General features: G+C 35.1%; 1 protein-coding gene and 1 pseudogene across 4 annotated transcripts in view; both read left to right on the forward strand.

Annotated features, from left to right (window-relative positions):
- The window catches only part of PTPRD (protein tyrosine phosphatase receptor type D), a 1,875,536-nt gene that overhangs the window by 296,500 nt on the left and 1,562,885 nt on the right, over nt 1-16,151 (forward strand). The window lies entirely within an intron of this gene.
- Nucleotides 8,876-9,413, forward strand: LOC105073426 (large ribosomal subunit protein uL23 pseudogene; annotated as a pseudogene).

A 16,151-nucleotide genomic window follows, 5' to 3' on the forward strand; every position in this document is an offset into this window, starting at 1 on the left:
TACATAAAGTAATATACATTTAATATCTGTAATGATATATCTGCTATACACAGAGTTCTACAACATATGACTATTGTATCCTAGGAGGAAAACTGGCCCAGAGTATATTGAAATATATGGTTTTCGCAGGTGCATTATGATGGGATCACATTTTATTTTTTTACTATGTTTAGGGTAATATGTTTTTCAATAAAGTAAAAAATGTCAAACCTTAAATTAGGATATGATTATAAATAACATTTCTGTCTGGGCAGTCAGGTGTACTGTGTTAATGTTCTAAAATGCTTTCATTGATGAATTGTTTCATTTCTATTATTAATTATTAAGAAAAAGGATGAGCAGAGTTTCTCAATATACCGATAATCAAAACAAATTATATAATGAACTGTCAAGCGGACTTAAAGCACATGTCTGGAGTCTAAAAGATTATGCCTTGGGCTGAGACAAGTCAATACAGAATCAGCTAGAAAGCAGAGTGATTATAAAAGTAGAGCCCTGGTAAGAGGGACAAGCGTTCTAAAATCATTGTCCAGTTAAAGAAGCAGCAAATATAGTTATTCTCCCGGTTTTAAACATTGTCTGAATTTCAGTCACTTTCACCAACCTGATCCTTGTGGGTCACTGCATTCTCATCAGGGGCTCTACAATTTGAACTAGTTTGAAACAAAACTTTTAATTTTCCCTTTTGATGGGATGATTCTTTATTTGTATCCAGAATTCAGTAAGGATTTGTATCCCTGTTCAATCTCGTAACCAGTTTTGGTTTGGAAAAGGAAATCTGTACTGACCGTAAACTCAGATCACTGTGCTCATATCTCTTTAATGTCCACGGAAATATGCTCAGCTGAGCTCTCTTGCCCTGCACATCACTACATTTGTAAAGATGTATCCCAAATCCTGTATCTAAAGACATTTATTAATCATCTAACATGTACAAGGCATGATGATGGACACAAGGGATGCAGAATTGTAATAATCAATATCTCTGCTCTGAGGGAGATCACAGCTTAATGAGGTTGCTTTGAAACAAATATTAGAGCTCATTGATGGCATAGTGGAGACATAGGATTGATGTCCTTTAAGAAAACAAGGAAAGAATGACTAACCCTCTGAGGAGGGCCAAGTAGTGATTCACAGAGAGGTTGCTTTTGATTTGGGGTTCAAAGTGTGAGTGGGACACCTCTAGATCACAACAATGAGAAAAAGTTGTTAGTAGAAAATGATGATTAAGAGCTCTCTATCTGCCAGAAATTAGAGATTGGGACCAGATTGTAAAGGGTTTGTATGTTAGGTATTTGTAGTTGTTACTCTTACTATGCATATATTCACTGATGAAGAAAAGATGCATATTGTTTTTTGGGTTTTTTTTTTTTTTTTTGGATCTTAAGGGATTTCTGAAAGAAACTGGTGGCAGCACTGAAAGGTGGATCTTACAGGGAAGACAGTAGAGAGTATTGGTTGAAAATCAGTTAAGTGGAGCTCCTGAAATTGTACACCTGGGAGGATATTGATGAAGACTCAAATTAGAACAGTCAATACAAATCTGGGCTATTATGGGATAGGAGATCTGACTAATCAAAAGTATCTCATGATCAAACCTCCACAGCCAAAAGGAAATTTTGTGATACACTAAGTAAACCAAGTAATAAACCTAAAAAAACTTTAAGATTTAACATGAAAAGAAATTTAAACCTGTCTCAAAAGCACTAGCCATTATAGCTGTGGCCAAATGCTTACACAAAGCAGAATATAAATGTGGAAACCATTGAATTTTCATAATCAAAGGGCACTATTATCCTCAAAGCAGTAACTTCCGGAAGAAATAAGCATGACGTTAAAGAAGACTGTCTTTGAATAACTTTCTCCCCAAGAGTGAATACCCTTGGACTTTTGAAAGGTATCAGGTAAAACTGTTCATAAAATATAAAGGGACAGTGGAGACTGAATTGCCTCAGGCTGCGAAAACGGAAGCCCTAGTTTAGAGGAAGAAATTTGTATCAACTTTTAAACTTTTCATTTTTGAAACATAACCATTTCTTTGACTCATTCTCCATTTTTTTTTTAACTCCAGCACAGACATGATGACATTTTGCATATTCTGGCTATTTTTGCTAGAGAAATGTTATGCTATGTCAAGTCTTTAGATCACATCCAGAGATAAGTAGCAAGTTTATAAAATAGATAATCATGAGCTCACTTAATTAGAAGTAAATTGTACTTTTTCCTTGAATACCAGAAAGAAACATATCCATTGATTCTATCCAAGCCCTAGAATTAGATCTTCTTTTAAATCAGTTAAGTCCTCAAGCTGATTGATTGTACATGACACTAAACAAACAGTGTGTTATCATGAGCAATACAAAGATAAATTTAGATTCAATTCCTATGTCTAACACTCAAGTAAAGCTACAGTCATCACTATATCCCAAGATCTAGCGGAATGCTTGGCACATAGTAGGAACTCAGGTATTTCATATATTGCATGAATAAGTGGATATTGGTCTAGATTTGATCCATCTAAATCGCAGTATCCTAATCTGTTATGAGAACTGATTGATTATACAGAAATGTATCTGAAATGAGTCTTGGTACTGCTCTATTCTAATCTCTCATTAGGCCTAGTAGAGTCAAATGGTTCAACATTTCAGCCTAACATTATTTGCTAAGATCAAAATTTTTATGGGAGTTAAAGGAAATCAAACAAATGAAGTGCAACCCTTCTGTTTTTGAAAAGAGGTCAGAAAACTAAAAATAAATCTGTTCCTTGCCCCAATTTCACCACATCAGACATAGGGAATCTTAAAAAAAAAATGTAATTTGAAAGCAAATGGTAGAACACTATTTATTCTGAGTTAATCATTATATTTATACTGTCTCATAGTTTCAGATTTTCTCCTTCACAGATCATAATCTTAAGTCCAGAACCTCATTTCCCCTCACTCATCCGTTTCTTTAGTCTATTACTTCAGTACAGACATGAAAGTAGTCTTAGAGTTTACATAAACTTTCAACAAGTTGAGTCAATTTACAAATGAGAAATGTGGACATAGTTTCATTCACCATTAGTTATGATAAATAGCTGGCCTCCTATCAATTCACCTTCATAGATAATCAGTTTTATAGCTTTATTGTAGTATCTGTGACACACAATAAAATGCCCCTATTTAAAGTGCACAGTTTGCATAAGTTTTAGTATATATGTTCATCTGTCAATCATGCCCACATGAATGTACCATCACTCCCAAAAGTTTTCTTTGTGGTGCTTTATAATCTTACTTCCTCCCAAATTGTGGTTACCAGGCTAACACTGATCTGCCTTCTCTTACTATAAAGGAGTTGGCACTTTCTAGAATTTTATATAAATTGTAACATGCAGTATACACTGAGTTTTTGTATAGCTACTTTGGCTCATCATTATTTTGAGCTATTCCTATGTTGTTCGGTGTAGAGGAAGCTGTTACTTTTTATTTTTTAAGTAGTAGTCCCTTGTATAGATATACTATAATGTGTATATTTTTCTTAAAGTTATCTCTGAGCATTTCATTTTCTATTTTTTCTTTAGTTACATTGTTTTTCAATTTCAATTCTGATTGTTCATTGCCAGCATAAAGAAATAAAGTTGATTTTTGTGTATTGATCTTGTATCCTGAACCTGTTCTAGACTCACTAGATCTATCTTTATTGTGGATTCTTTGGGGGTTTTTTTGTTTGTTTTTTTTTTTACACAGATGACCATACGGTCAGCATATGAAGAGAGTTTTATGTGTTCCTTTTCAATCTGTGTGTCTTTCGCTTTCTTTTGTGTTATTACTTTGCTTGGGACCCCTAGGACAATGTTGAGTAGAAGAAGTGAGAGCAGACACCCTTCCTTTGTTTTTGATTTTAGAGTCTAAGCATTCAGTCTTTCGTTGTTAAGTATAATGTTAAGTTTTTTTCATAGATTCCTTTATGACGTTGAGGGAGTTTCTGTTTTGCTGAGAGGGTTTTTTTTTTTTTTTTTTTTTTAATCATTAGTAGAGTTTAGATTTTTGTTAAATAAATTTTTAGTGCATATTTAGAGACAGTCATAAGATTTTTTTTCCTGGTAATATAGTGAATTATATTGGTAGATTTTTGCATGCCAAACCTACCTTAAATTCCTGCCATAAAATGCCGTAAACCTACCTGGTCATGTTTTATTATTTCCTAGTTTTCATATTGTTGTGGAATTCCTAAAATTTTCTTGTTAATTTTATGTCTGTGCTCCTGAGGGATGTAGGTCTGTAGTTTACTTTTCTTGTATTATAAAGAAGCTAATTCCTTACCCACTTAACCCCATAGGCCATCTTTCACGATGTACTCTTCTGTCCCAGCTTTTCTTCTCTTTTTCTGGACTTCTACATATTTACCCTCACATTTCTACCCTGGAGCTTTTGTTTTCATAACATTTTAACTGTTGCCTTCTACATTCTCTTGTCTCAGAAGTCATCCTATTTCCCATGGACTCACACCAGTAAACTCTCAGCACTGATACTGTTATTACTATTTTACTGTAGTAGCTGTTCTCAACCCTCCTGGAACTGATGCTTTTTATTTTTTAACATGTATTTTGTAATTCTCTTTCACTATTTGGGAATTAAACATAAATTTACTATGTGCATAGAATTTTACAATGATAATGTAAAGTATAAATAAATAGTTGCATTTATTTTATTTTATTAATGCTTGAGCTGTACTACTATGAAGACCTAATGAAATACTCAGATGCTTGCACCTACATGGAGAGTGTCTTTAATGGGTCAGCTACAAATACAGATTTTAGTATATTGCAACTCAAACATCAGGAGCAGTATTCCCATGTAGGTAACATGGTTATGCCTAATGGAAAAGAATATTGGTTTACAGAAGTTTTCCTAAGTTTAATCTTTTCTTAATTTAGACGGAGATTACTTATAGACATTCAGTGTGTACTTAAGATGTGTAAAAATGCTGTGTTTATATGCCAAAGAATATGAAGGTTTAGGCTCAGATAACTGTATATATTTTCTTCCTCTTCCTCTTCCTCTTCCTTCAGGCCAGGCATCCCAAACCATACAGGCTGCAGCCACCGTCTTTGTTGTGCAGGACTGTCCTGCACATTGCATGACTTTCCTGACTCTTCCTACTAAAATTCTTGCATTGCTCTAAATGATTCTGACAATAAAAACACCCAGGTTTTCAAAATCCTCTGTAGGAGAATGTACTGCTTCTGTAGATAGCCACCAGAATAAAGTTTAAATGAAAATTACATTTGAATTCATACTGCTGGAATTACCCCATTTTGATTGTTTCCTCAAAACTCAGAATTAACACATTAAGCTAGGAGATTATTTCTAGACACAACATAGTCAGCTATGTATTGTTACTCACTATTTTTAGATAAAACTTTTGTTACAACTACATATTAAATCCATGAATGTAAGTGAATTGGCCTCTTTGGGGATCCTGGTGAATTTTTACAAATTTAAAGAAAAGTACATGGTATTGATACTTAATGTTAAAATAATTCTATGTCTCATGGGAAATAATACAAAATTGCTTCATTACCAGTTGTTTTTATTTGAGAATCAGTGACCAGATTTTAAAATAGCAAAGGAATATTTGGTTTCTTCCCTATAGTTAATAAACAACAGAGTTGTAAATGCATATTTAAAAAACATATTTTAAAAATCAAGCTTTTCAAAAATATGGTGAGCCCACTTCAGAAATGTCTCACTTAAGATAAGATTTTTATTTATTTAGAAGTATTTTGTGCTTAGAAGATTGGTTGGTTTCGCATGAAAACTAAAATCATAATCATATCATTTTCCCCCTTAATGGCCATATGACTTTTTGTGGCTCTCTTCTGGATCTTTATTCATTTCTGAGTTGGAAAATGAATTAAGTTTTTAATGCTGAATGGTCTAGGCATTTGTTACAGGTTGATAATAGATTTTAACATAAAATTGATATTTAAATATTGAAATATTGCACACAGTTACTGAATTACGTGATATTCTGACATAGCATATATTATGAAATATTTTTAACTAAAATTTGAAGGCTTGTAACAAAATAGATCCATTAAATCCTTTTGAGAGATGTTACAGCTGAGCTTAAAGTGTGGGAATAGATTTTCAGTGTATCCTAAATGCCTAAAGCTTCCAAGTGCTAGATTTTGCAGAGAGGTCTGCCATGTAGGAAATAAAATAACTTAATATATGTTGTGTATATTTTTCAAAGTGAAATTCTAGGGGAAACCTAATAGACTGCAAATATAATAGAATATGCTGGGAAAATGCAATTAAGAAAACTGTGGTAGTCAAGTATGCAAATTATGTCCATCTGTTGAAGAAACCCTTGGGATAACATGAAATTGATGGAGAGAAGTGAATGATTATTTTCCAAGCATTCCTGTCAGAAGCCATACATTTTAAACCTATCTGTGAAGACAGGGACCCCTTCTAAACATTCTTAGTAGGCTAGAATATTTCCCTGATTTGAATGACTTAGCAAGCCAAAAAGACAGACCAAGAACTAGAATAAAGTCAGACTCATTTTTTTATATTAAATTTACATCTAACTTGAGCCAATTCAATCCTCAAATGGCCTTGGCAATGACTTAGCTTCCTGCAATTCTTTGTAGAGTGCAGAAATATCTATCTCCCAGGTAGACAGAGGTGAGAATATGAAATAGGTTGCAGAAAGAAACCTTGGAGTTTTGAAAATGCCCTATTTTAAAAATGACTTTGAGGGCAGTATTGGTGGTAAGAAAGTTTTCATGCTTGTTTAGTAGAAAGTCACGTTATATCACAACACTTGTTTTTCAGTGCCAGGTAGACTGTTTGCTGGAGCCACTATGCTTGAGAAGAAATGTAGACTCTGAGAGTCTGGAAAGCACTAGAATGACAAACATACTAGAATAATATGAAAGGTATATGTCAATCTACTACCAAGAGGATTACCCTACTTAAAAGTGGCCTAGTTCTGGGTCATTTCCATAGTAAAATTTTAAGAGCAATAGCTTATTAATTACTTAAAGTTACATATATTGTTGGGAAGCATTTATTTTTATATAATCTACAAAGTGAAGTCACCTGTGATTAAGAGAGTTCAGCAACCCCTGGTTTTTCTCCCATGTAAGACATGCCATGAAGCTAAGAGCTCATGAGTGTTGACTCTCAGTCCAGCTGGTGCTTGCCTCGTTTGGCAGTTCTCTATTGTGCCTGCATTTCTTGTTAAAGTTTTAATAAGTCTGATACTTCCATAACATGATTTTAGTTGTACATGTAAACAATTCCTGCCCTCTAAGGACTTAATTCTCTGGATCAATGAACTAAAAATAAAATTATATTGCACTTTTAATCTGGAAGGTGGGAGAAACACATGTAACAAGAAAAAATATCACAGCTTGATTTTTGCACCAGCAGATGCCATTGGATTACTCTCACAATATGTATTCTTGGTATCTTGACATGTGTTCTTTATAGATCCTTTTAAAAAGTGTGTAACATAATTATTCTAAGAATGAGGGGATTCTTCATATATTTTCTTTCAAATTAATACCTTTTCTTAATGGAACCATGTACCATCTCTAACAAAACATGCAGAGCCAGATGTTAACACTTAGAAGTTACCATTTGGTACTTTACCACTGAGACACATTCCGACTGCAGAGATTTAGTGAAGATTCCTAGTGTGGAAAAACTTCAGCTTTACACACAGTCTTTTTCCTCAAAGGAGTTCCTCTTCTAAGCCTTTTAAAATAGTGGTACATACTTTCAGTTTCTATTAATTATGATGATTGTGATTATCAAAGAACTCAGCACTATATTTACTTTTGATTTTATCTATTCTTGTATTTATAAATATTGAGAACCTTTTGTGTCTCAGAGCTATATTGGGAATACCGTGGTTAGCAAGATAGAAAATAATACTATGTTACAATGATTTTTATTTTTTGTCCTGAGCTAACTTCTGGCTTTCAAATATTTGGTGCAAATGAGAGCTGAGGGAGCCTGATTGTAAAGGGGTGCTGGGTAGGACACCTCAGTTACATTTGCCCATTAGCTGTTGGTTTTACCTCACAGGTCCAGTCTACTCATCAACATAAATTAACACATCTGGACCAAGAATTATGGTAACATGTGCCATCCTTTTTGCTTAATCCAGACTGGTGCTTCTCCAAGTGAGGTTCCTGTAACAACAACATCAACTGAGGATTTGCAAAAAATCCAAATTTTGAGGCCCCGCTATAGACCTGCTGAATCAGAAACCCTGGGGATGGGGCCTCAGAATCTGGTTGTTAACAGTCTTCCATGACAAATAATTCTGATGCATGGTAAAGTTTGAGAACCACTAGTGTATACTGAGTATTAACATTTCCTTAACCACAATCTGTAATGAATGCTAATGGCACAGTATTTCGTAATTCTCCAGTCAATTGAATCTTGAGGTTTCAGAACACTTTCTCTAAAGTGAAGAACTTACGTTGCTATCTACATTATTTTTGCTGCACTGATAATGATTCTGTCAACAGAATCATATGATATTAACCAGTACGTCTCCTTTGGCACAGGGAAAGTATTCAGTTCACTCCTATCAAACGTACATGAAATAATTAAAAATTTGTAAATGACAAAAACACCTTCTATATTCACTGGTAGTAATAGTTAGCCTTTAAGTACAAAATGACAATGTAAAAATTGATCCTATTTTAATTAAATATTTTAATGCCTGATCTAAACATTTTAGCTTCATTCTATGGAAGATAAATCATTAGATTAATTTAATAATTCAGTCATTAAGTCCCTGATGTAAGCAAGTCTATATGCAAAAGCTTGCAAAGTTGAGTAGTATGGCAAGAACTTAGAGCTTTTCACGAAGATGGCGCCGAAAGCGAAGAAGGAAGCCCCCACCCCTCCCAAAGCCGAAGCCAAAGCAAAGGCTTTGAAGGCCAAGAAAGCAGTGCTGAAAGGCGTCCACAGCCACAAAAAAAAGAAGATCCGGACGTCACCCACATTCTGACGGCCCAAAACACTGTGGCTCAGAAGGCAGCCCAAATATCCTCGGAAGAGCGCCCCTAGGAGAAACAAGCTTGACCACTATGCCATCATCAAGTTCCCCTTGACCACCGAGTCAGCTATGAAGAAGATAGAAGACAACAACACACTTGTGTTCATTGTGGATGTCAAAGCCAACAAGCACCAGATCAAACAGGCTGTGAAGAAGCTCTATGACATTGACGTGGCTAAAGTCAATACCCTGATTAGGCCTGATGGAGAGAAGAAGGCATATGTACGATTGGCTCCTGATTATGATGCTGTGGATGTTGAAAACAAAATTGGAATCATCTAAACTCAGTCCAGCTGGCTAATTCTAAATATAAAAATTTTTACTATAAAAAAAAAAAAGAACTTAGAGTGTAGTGATGGATATGAAATATACATGCAAGGTTCTATAATGTAGAAGAAGGATATGGAAAATTTAATGAGGGATGTATCTAAACTATGTTAATTCAAAGACAGAGGAAACCTCTGATCAGGACTTTCTGAGATCCTTTATGATGGAGAGGTTTGATGTAAGATCATTAAGCCTAAAGAGTGAATTATATTTTTAGAGTTATGACAGGGTAGAGAAGGGTTTTTAGGAAAAAGAAAGGGCAGAAGCAGAAGAAGAAAGAGAAGAAAGTCTAGCACCTTTTGTTTGGAGAGTATCAAGGAATGAGGGTCATTAGAAATCGAAATATGTGTCTAAAATAGTTCAATATATGCCTCTAAACTTGTTTTGAGGCCTTAGATAATAAGGGATGCAGTAGAAATGTATGGACTGCTGAGGCTTTTGATAGGGAAAGCAAGACAATTAAGTGTATGAACACACACGCATCCATTCTTCTTGTACAGAATGGTGTGGAAGAGAAAGATGTTTGAGGCAGGCTGGATTATAGAAACTGTATTTAATTCTGGTCTAAGGAAGAAGAAATTAGACTTTGAGCAAGAGAAGGAGAGGGCTTGGATAAGGGGATAAGGGGAGCAGCGTAACTGAGAGTCACGGAAGTTGCCTCCCAAAATTAAGGCAAATACTCATAGTATTCAAAAGGAATGAAGGAAGAGTGTTTATATTAACTGATAGAAGGACAATATTCAGGGTAGGAGAGGTGGTGAATTTATTTGGGGACACGCTGATGTGGCTTTGTTAGAAGGACAGCAGGTCTGGGGCAGTTGATAAATTGTTACCAGAGCTTGGGAGAGTGGTTGAAGCTAAAGAAAGACATACGGGAACTGCCTCTTTGGTGTCCATTAACACTGTGTTTTGAAAAAGGAATCTCTTTCCAAATGGACTTTTAGTAATTAACCTGTTCCTTTATTCAACTGTTACTAAGCTGCCAATATAGGCACTATTCTAGGCATTGATGATACAGAAGTAAAGAGAGCATTACTCCTGCCTTCATGGTGCTTACGTTCTACATGGTTATTTATGAATAAAGGAAAATTAGAAGAATGCATGTAGGCAGTATTTCACCTAAAGGGTAACTATTTGATTTGTCCCTGAGACCTCTCTCTAGTGCCACCCATTTTATCACCCTTGATATTACCAATATCATTCAAGAGATAAATGGCTTCAAATTATGCTCTTCTTTAATTTTCAAATACTTAACAATAATCCATGTATTAGATTTTCTACATACAGATTCCCAGACTGAATATGACATCATCTGAAATGTTAACTTAAGATTTCCCAGTGTTCTTTCACATTTGTGACAGAGCTATTAATGTCTATATACTGAACTGTAGATTTTACGGGTAAGAAAATTGTTTTGGGAAGTAAAATATAATAAAAAAAAAAGTCCATTTCTTGGTAAATTATTGCTCATAACTTGGCTTTCTTGAACAAAAATGTTCATATTTTATTTAATTTGATTTTTTAAAAAAGGAATGAAACCAAAAAGGAAAAGAGACAGAGATCTCAAGCTGTTGGGCTTTGAAAATTTGGCAGAGGATTATTTTCTCCGGAAAAAAAAAAAAAACTGTCTGAGAATTCAAAACATCAGCGTCTTTAGCCCTATTCAGAAATCCATAATGCTACCTCGGAGGACTCAGAATAGTGAAGGACCCATCTTATCCTAGTGGGAAAATCATTTGAAATGTTGGCGTGCAAGCAGAGAGAATTCTGGTGACCCCTGTGTATATCGAAGCTACTCACTTTCATTCTTAGACCTCAATCACTATCATTTCTATGAAACCGACAGAATTCTCGGCATTGATATGCAAATGAATGCACCAACAGTAGCCGCACTATTCATTTTCCATGTGCTTTGAGAGCCAGAATTCTGAAAGGCTTCCAGCAATTTAATACACAACACCTTCAATGAACTCAGCTAAAACATTCAGCCAGCTTCACATACACTAGAGTGGTCTGTGGAGACCTTGACATATTCCTGAGGACTGTTTTGTTGTAAATTTGTTAAATACCACTGAGGATTTTTTTTTTTTAATGGATAAAATGATAGTGAGGCAGAATGGAATGTTTAAAATCTTTGTTTTCATTTGTGCTCTTTCAAATAACATAAAACGTATGGCATAGCTGTCATTTGAGCTGTAAGATCAAATGGAAAAGGTTGGCCCTGTTTTGTGTGAGCTGAATTTCTTTCTTAGCAGAGCAATTAAATCGTCTCTCCAACACAGTCTCTCTCATTTCCTCTCTGCCCGCTGTACTCTTCTAAAAGTAATGAAAATTGAAATGGGATACAGATTATGATAATAGGACTAAAAGGGAAGGGAAGCAGAAAGAATTGACTCCTCTTTTTCTTTTTCTATTTTCTTCTCCTAATTCTTAAGGTAATTACAAGACTCTGGAGATGTGAACATCTTTATTATCTATGCCAAACGCCATCTGCTGGAAGCAAATTTTACAAACCTGCAGGGCCTGACTGTGAGATAAACCGATTTAGTAAAAGTGATGCTTTGTTGTGCTGTTTCTTTATTCAAGTGCCAGACTTTTCTTTGGTGTCCTGGGAGCTCTGTTTCTAAGAAACAGAAAGGGACACGGGAAACATCTAGAAAGAGATTTGATCTCATCCAGCTCCCACTGTCATATTCTTTTTCTTTCTTTCTTTTTTTCCCCCTCCTAATGCTCTAGAGCAGCATATCATTTCTGGATCAGTGGATCCTTCTAGTTACCTCATTAAGAACATTTCTTATAATGATTTGCGAATCAGAACAAATTGAATAACTGTATCTGGCTAACCAAAGCTCACTCATTCAGTAAGAATGTATCAAGTACTTACTGTTCGTCAGGCAGTTTGCCTAAATGCTGAGGATACCGAGAGGAAAACATTGGGCACACACATGCATGCCTACAGGTCCACCTCTGCCTGGGCTCCCATCCGCATGCACACACCGATCCTGCTCTCCAAGAAGATCTCACTGCCCGGCATAGCAGAGAATGTATAATTCTCTGAAATTTCCAACAAGTGAGATAACCGGATTTCTTTTATACTTGGCTTGATTTGGGGGATTTTTATTATTTCTACCTCACTCAGTCTCCATTGAATGGCCCCTTCCTGTGAGCTCTTCCCTTTTTTCTTTCTTCTGGGAAGGTTTGTTCCCTCACAGGGTCTCTCCATTCTGCTTTCTAAGTAACTTTGCTTCCTTTCCTCCGTCTCATCTTTATCCCTTCTTATCTCAACCTTGTATGTTTTTGCCATTTTTCATCTTACATGAGACCATTTATTTGTAAATCATACCTTTTTTAGGAAATCAAAAATTCAGTTTACAGGTAACTGTCACTTTTGGTTTGTAATTTATTTTCATTAGGGGCTCTGAAACTTACCAGATTTTGCTTTTGAAGCTTCTGTGTTTTGTGTGGTGTGCGCCATCTTCCATGGGCATTTTGTGAGGTGTATGACGAGCAGCCCCAATGCCTCCTCATAATCGTCCTACAGAATCAAGGGAACCGCAAGCAGATAAGATATCTTGAAGATCTACCAAGATTTATGGCAGTCTAGAGTATCATAAATATGTGAAATAAACTGTAAACACCAGAATCACTCCAGACTACATAGTGACCTCCCACACTGACCCAAATAAGTAACGATAAAAAATGGAAGGTTTTGTCACTTTTGGTCCACATATTGAACATGGTTTTATATCATATTCTTTAGCTTAAGAAACAAAACAAAAACTAAAATAAACCTTTAAAGAGCAACCAAAACAATTAATTTAGATTTCAAAAATAAAAATAATCTGGCTTCCCTCGATGTTTAGGACACATTAGTAACATGGAAAAGAAGTTTAAACCTCAAGGCCCAAGGAACAATATATATCTCTCTGGGATTCCTATGCTTCGTGAAGGTTTCTGTAAGTAGCACCATGTTATCATTAGGAACGGCCAAGATCATGGAGTTCTCCAGGTGACACATCATATTAGTTTGCTGCGTCTGCCGTAACAAATTACCACAAATTGAGTCTCACAGACAATAGAAATTTATTCTGGAAGCTAGAACTTTGAGATCAGGATGTTGGCAGGATTGCTCTCTTCTGAGGCCTGTGAGGGAGAATCTATTACATGCCTTCCTCCTGGCTTTAGTGGTTTGCTGGCATCTCTGATGTTTCTTGACTTCTACTGTATCACCTTGATCTCTACCCTCATCTTTACATTGAGTCCTTTCTCTGTGCATACCTATGTCCAAAGGGTCCCTTTTAAGATACCAGTCATATTAGATGACCTCAACATTGCTGATTAAATCTACAACACCTCTATTTCCAATAAGGCCACACAAATTCTGAGGTACAGGGAGTTAGGACTTCGCCATATAAATTTTGGAGGACAAGATTCAAACCATGACACACATTAAAAAGTCCAGCATCGTATTCTTGGGTAACACTGAAGACCTTTTCACTTAGCAGAGAGTGAAGGCAGCCAAGGGTTTGTATCTATAGCTGAACAGACTGACTGTTTCTACCTCAGAAGCACTAATCCATTGAATCTTTGATGAATGCTTCTGTTTATAAATGATTGGTATCAAGAGCATAACTTGAGAATTAAAGTGGATTATTCAGGTACAAAGTGGGCAGTCACGGGCAAACCCAAATGGACACCTATAACTTAGACAATATTAAAGCTTGCGAAATGCAGTTAAAAATTATCTTTGTGTTCTCCTGATATCACAGTCATTGCTGGAAACTGGTTAGTATTGATCTCATGTATCTGCAAAATATCCAACTTTGTTCTTAGTCCTTCTGAAATAACAGCTACTGAGGAAATCTGTAAGAAACAATGTCTCAGAATTCACATGCCTACAGAATTCCCTCTTTCATAATTGTAGTTTGAAAATATTCTGAATGTAAACATAAAGTTTATTTTAATTTGGAAATATCTATATTTGAGGATTAAGTTTTATACATATATACATACATGTGTAATATATGCATGTGCATATTATATATGTGCTTATATACACATATAGTTAGATACATGTTTATATATGGGAAATTATGTATTATATCTATACATAACATATTTGTACATGCAACATGTAAGCTTTATAATTTGTATATAACACAAATATGTTAAATATATAATGTATATAAATGATATACATTATATAAAATATATGATATAGTGTCTATTCTAATTATTTGAAAGTATATAATATAAAGAGATAACATATATGTATACACACACTATTTTATTTGCTTTTACTTTAAAAAAAATCCCCTTTTATGAAAAAAAAAATACAGAATTGATTATAGAGCAGATGAAAAAGTCCACCTTCATAAAAGTTGTGAAGAGTAGGTAGCTAATGTCAAATATTTACTGTGCTCTAGGAATAGCTCTAATGGATTTTCCGATATTTTTAAATTCCCTTTCTACCATATATGGGTAGCTTCGTGTTTAGAGCTAATTACAGTTATTGAGATTCTATGACAAGCAGTAGACTAATGCCCATTATTACCCAGTTAACAATCAATATTAAACCTTCAAGCTGGCCAATGATGAGTGTTTAATATACACCAGTATCCTGTGGATGTGGGAACACACCTTCTCAATCCTGAGTGTGCCTTCTCTAAATGATGTAAGGAAACAAAATATTCAAAACATTAACAGGAAATCTTCCTTGAGGTTTAATATTGGACACAAGCCCATTACTTGATCAGTAATTTCCATTGATGCAGAGATTCTTCTCTTCCTTGTGAATGAATCATATTTCAAGATCTAATTTGAAAGCCAGTTATCTAAAATTGAGATATTTTCTCTATTTTTAAGGGTTTAGGTTTGAATTTAGTAGATTTTAAGGCACCTGAAATCTTAATCATAGTTAGTCTTAAAGTACACCAAATGACCACCTATGTTACAACCTGGATATTTGCTTTAGACTCTGTGTGGTTATATCAATGTGAATAGACAATTTCTAGATGTCTCTGAACAACTAGAGAGGATTTGCAGTATTTCTGGATTGTGAAGATTTGTTGATGTGTAGGAAATATTTTTCCAGTCCTCAAGCATATAATGACAGACAAGGAATGCATTAACCCTAGCCTCAGGCAGAAAAGAAATACCTACCCTGTCATTCATTCATTCATTCATTCATTTAGTGTTGAATGAGTATTTGCCATCTCGTAGACATACTAATATGCACAGAAGCTACAAAAACAAGGAAGCAAACAAACAGAAGAACACAGATCATCCTTTTCCCTGAAGTTGCTGAGAGTTAGAAGGAGGAGAGAGGATAACAGCTAGCAGTGGGCACTGATGCTAAATGGAGCGTGTGTACAGGACTCCCAGGCAGCATTCGGAGGCAGCACCTTACCTAGACTGAAAGTGGAGAAAGGTGGTTTGTCAAAATAAATAGGAGAAAGTGATAGTTGAGCCAAATCTCAGATGGCTTTGCCACCGAGGAATCGTATAGGAAAAAAAGTTTATTGGGGTAAATATTACTTAATTATAAAATTAAAATAACTTTCATATAAATATGAAATAGGTCATGGAAATTATTTAAATTATTTCCGTCATGCTCCTCTGAGGAACATTTGACCATGGATTTGTATATTTGTGTAATGCCTTACAGCATGTTTTGAATCTAACAGAATTCTTGAACTTTTTTTTTTTTACTTCAGTGGCTTTGTAGAAGCTCTGACTCTACCCATCATGCC

The sequence above is a fragment of the Camelus bactrianus genome, chromosome 4 (assembly GCF_048773025.1).
Source record: "Camelus bactrianus isolate YW-2024 breed Bactrian camel chromosome 4, ASM4877302v1, whole genome shotgun sequence".
Taxonomy (NCBI): Eukaryota; Metazoa; Chordata; class Mammalia; order Artiodactyla; family Camelidae; genus Camelus; species Camelus bactrianus.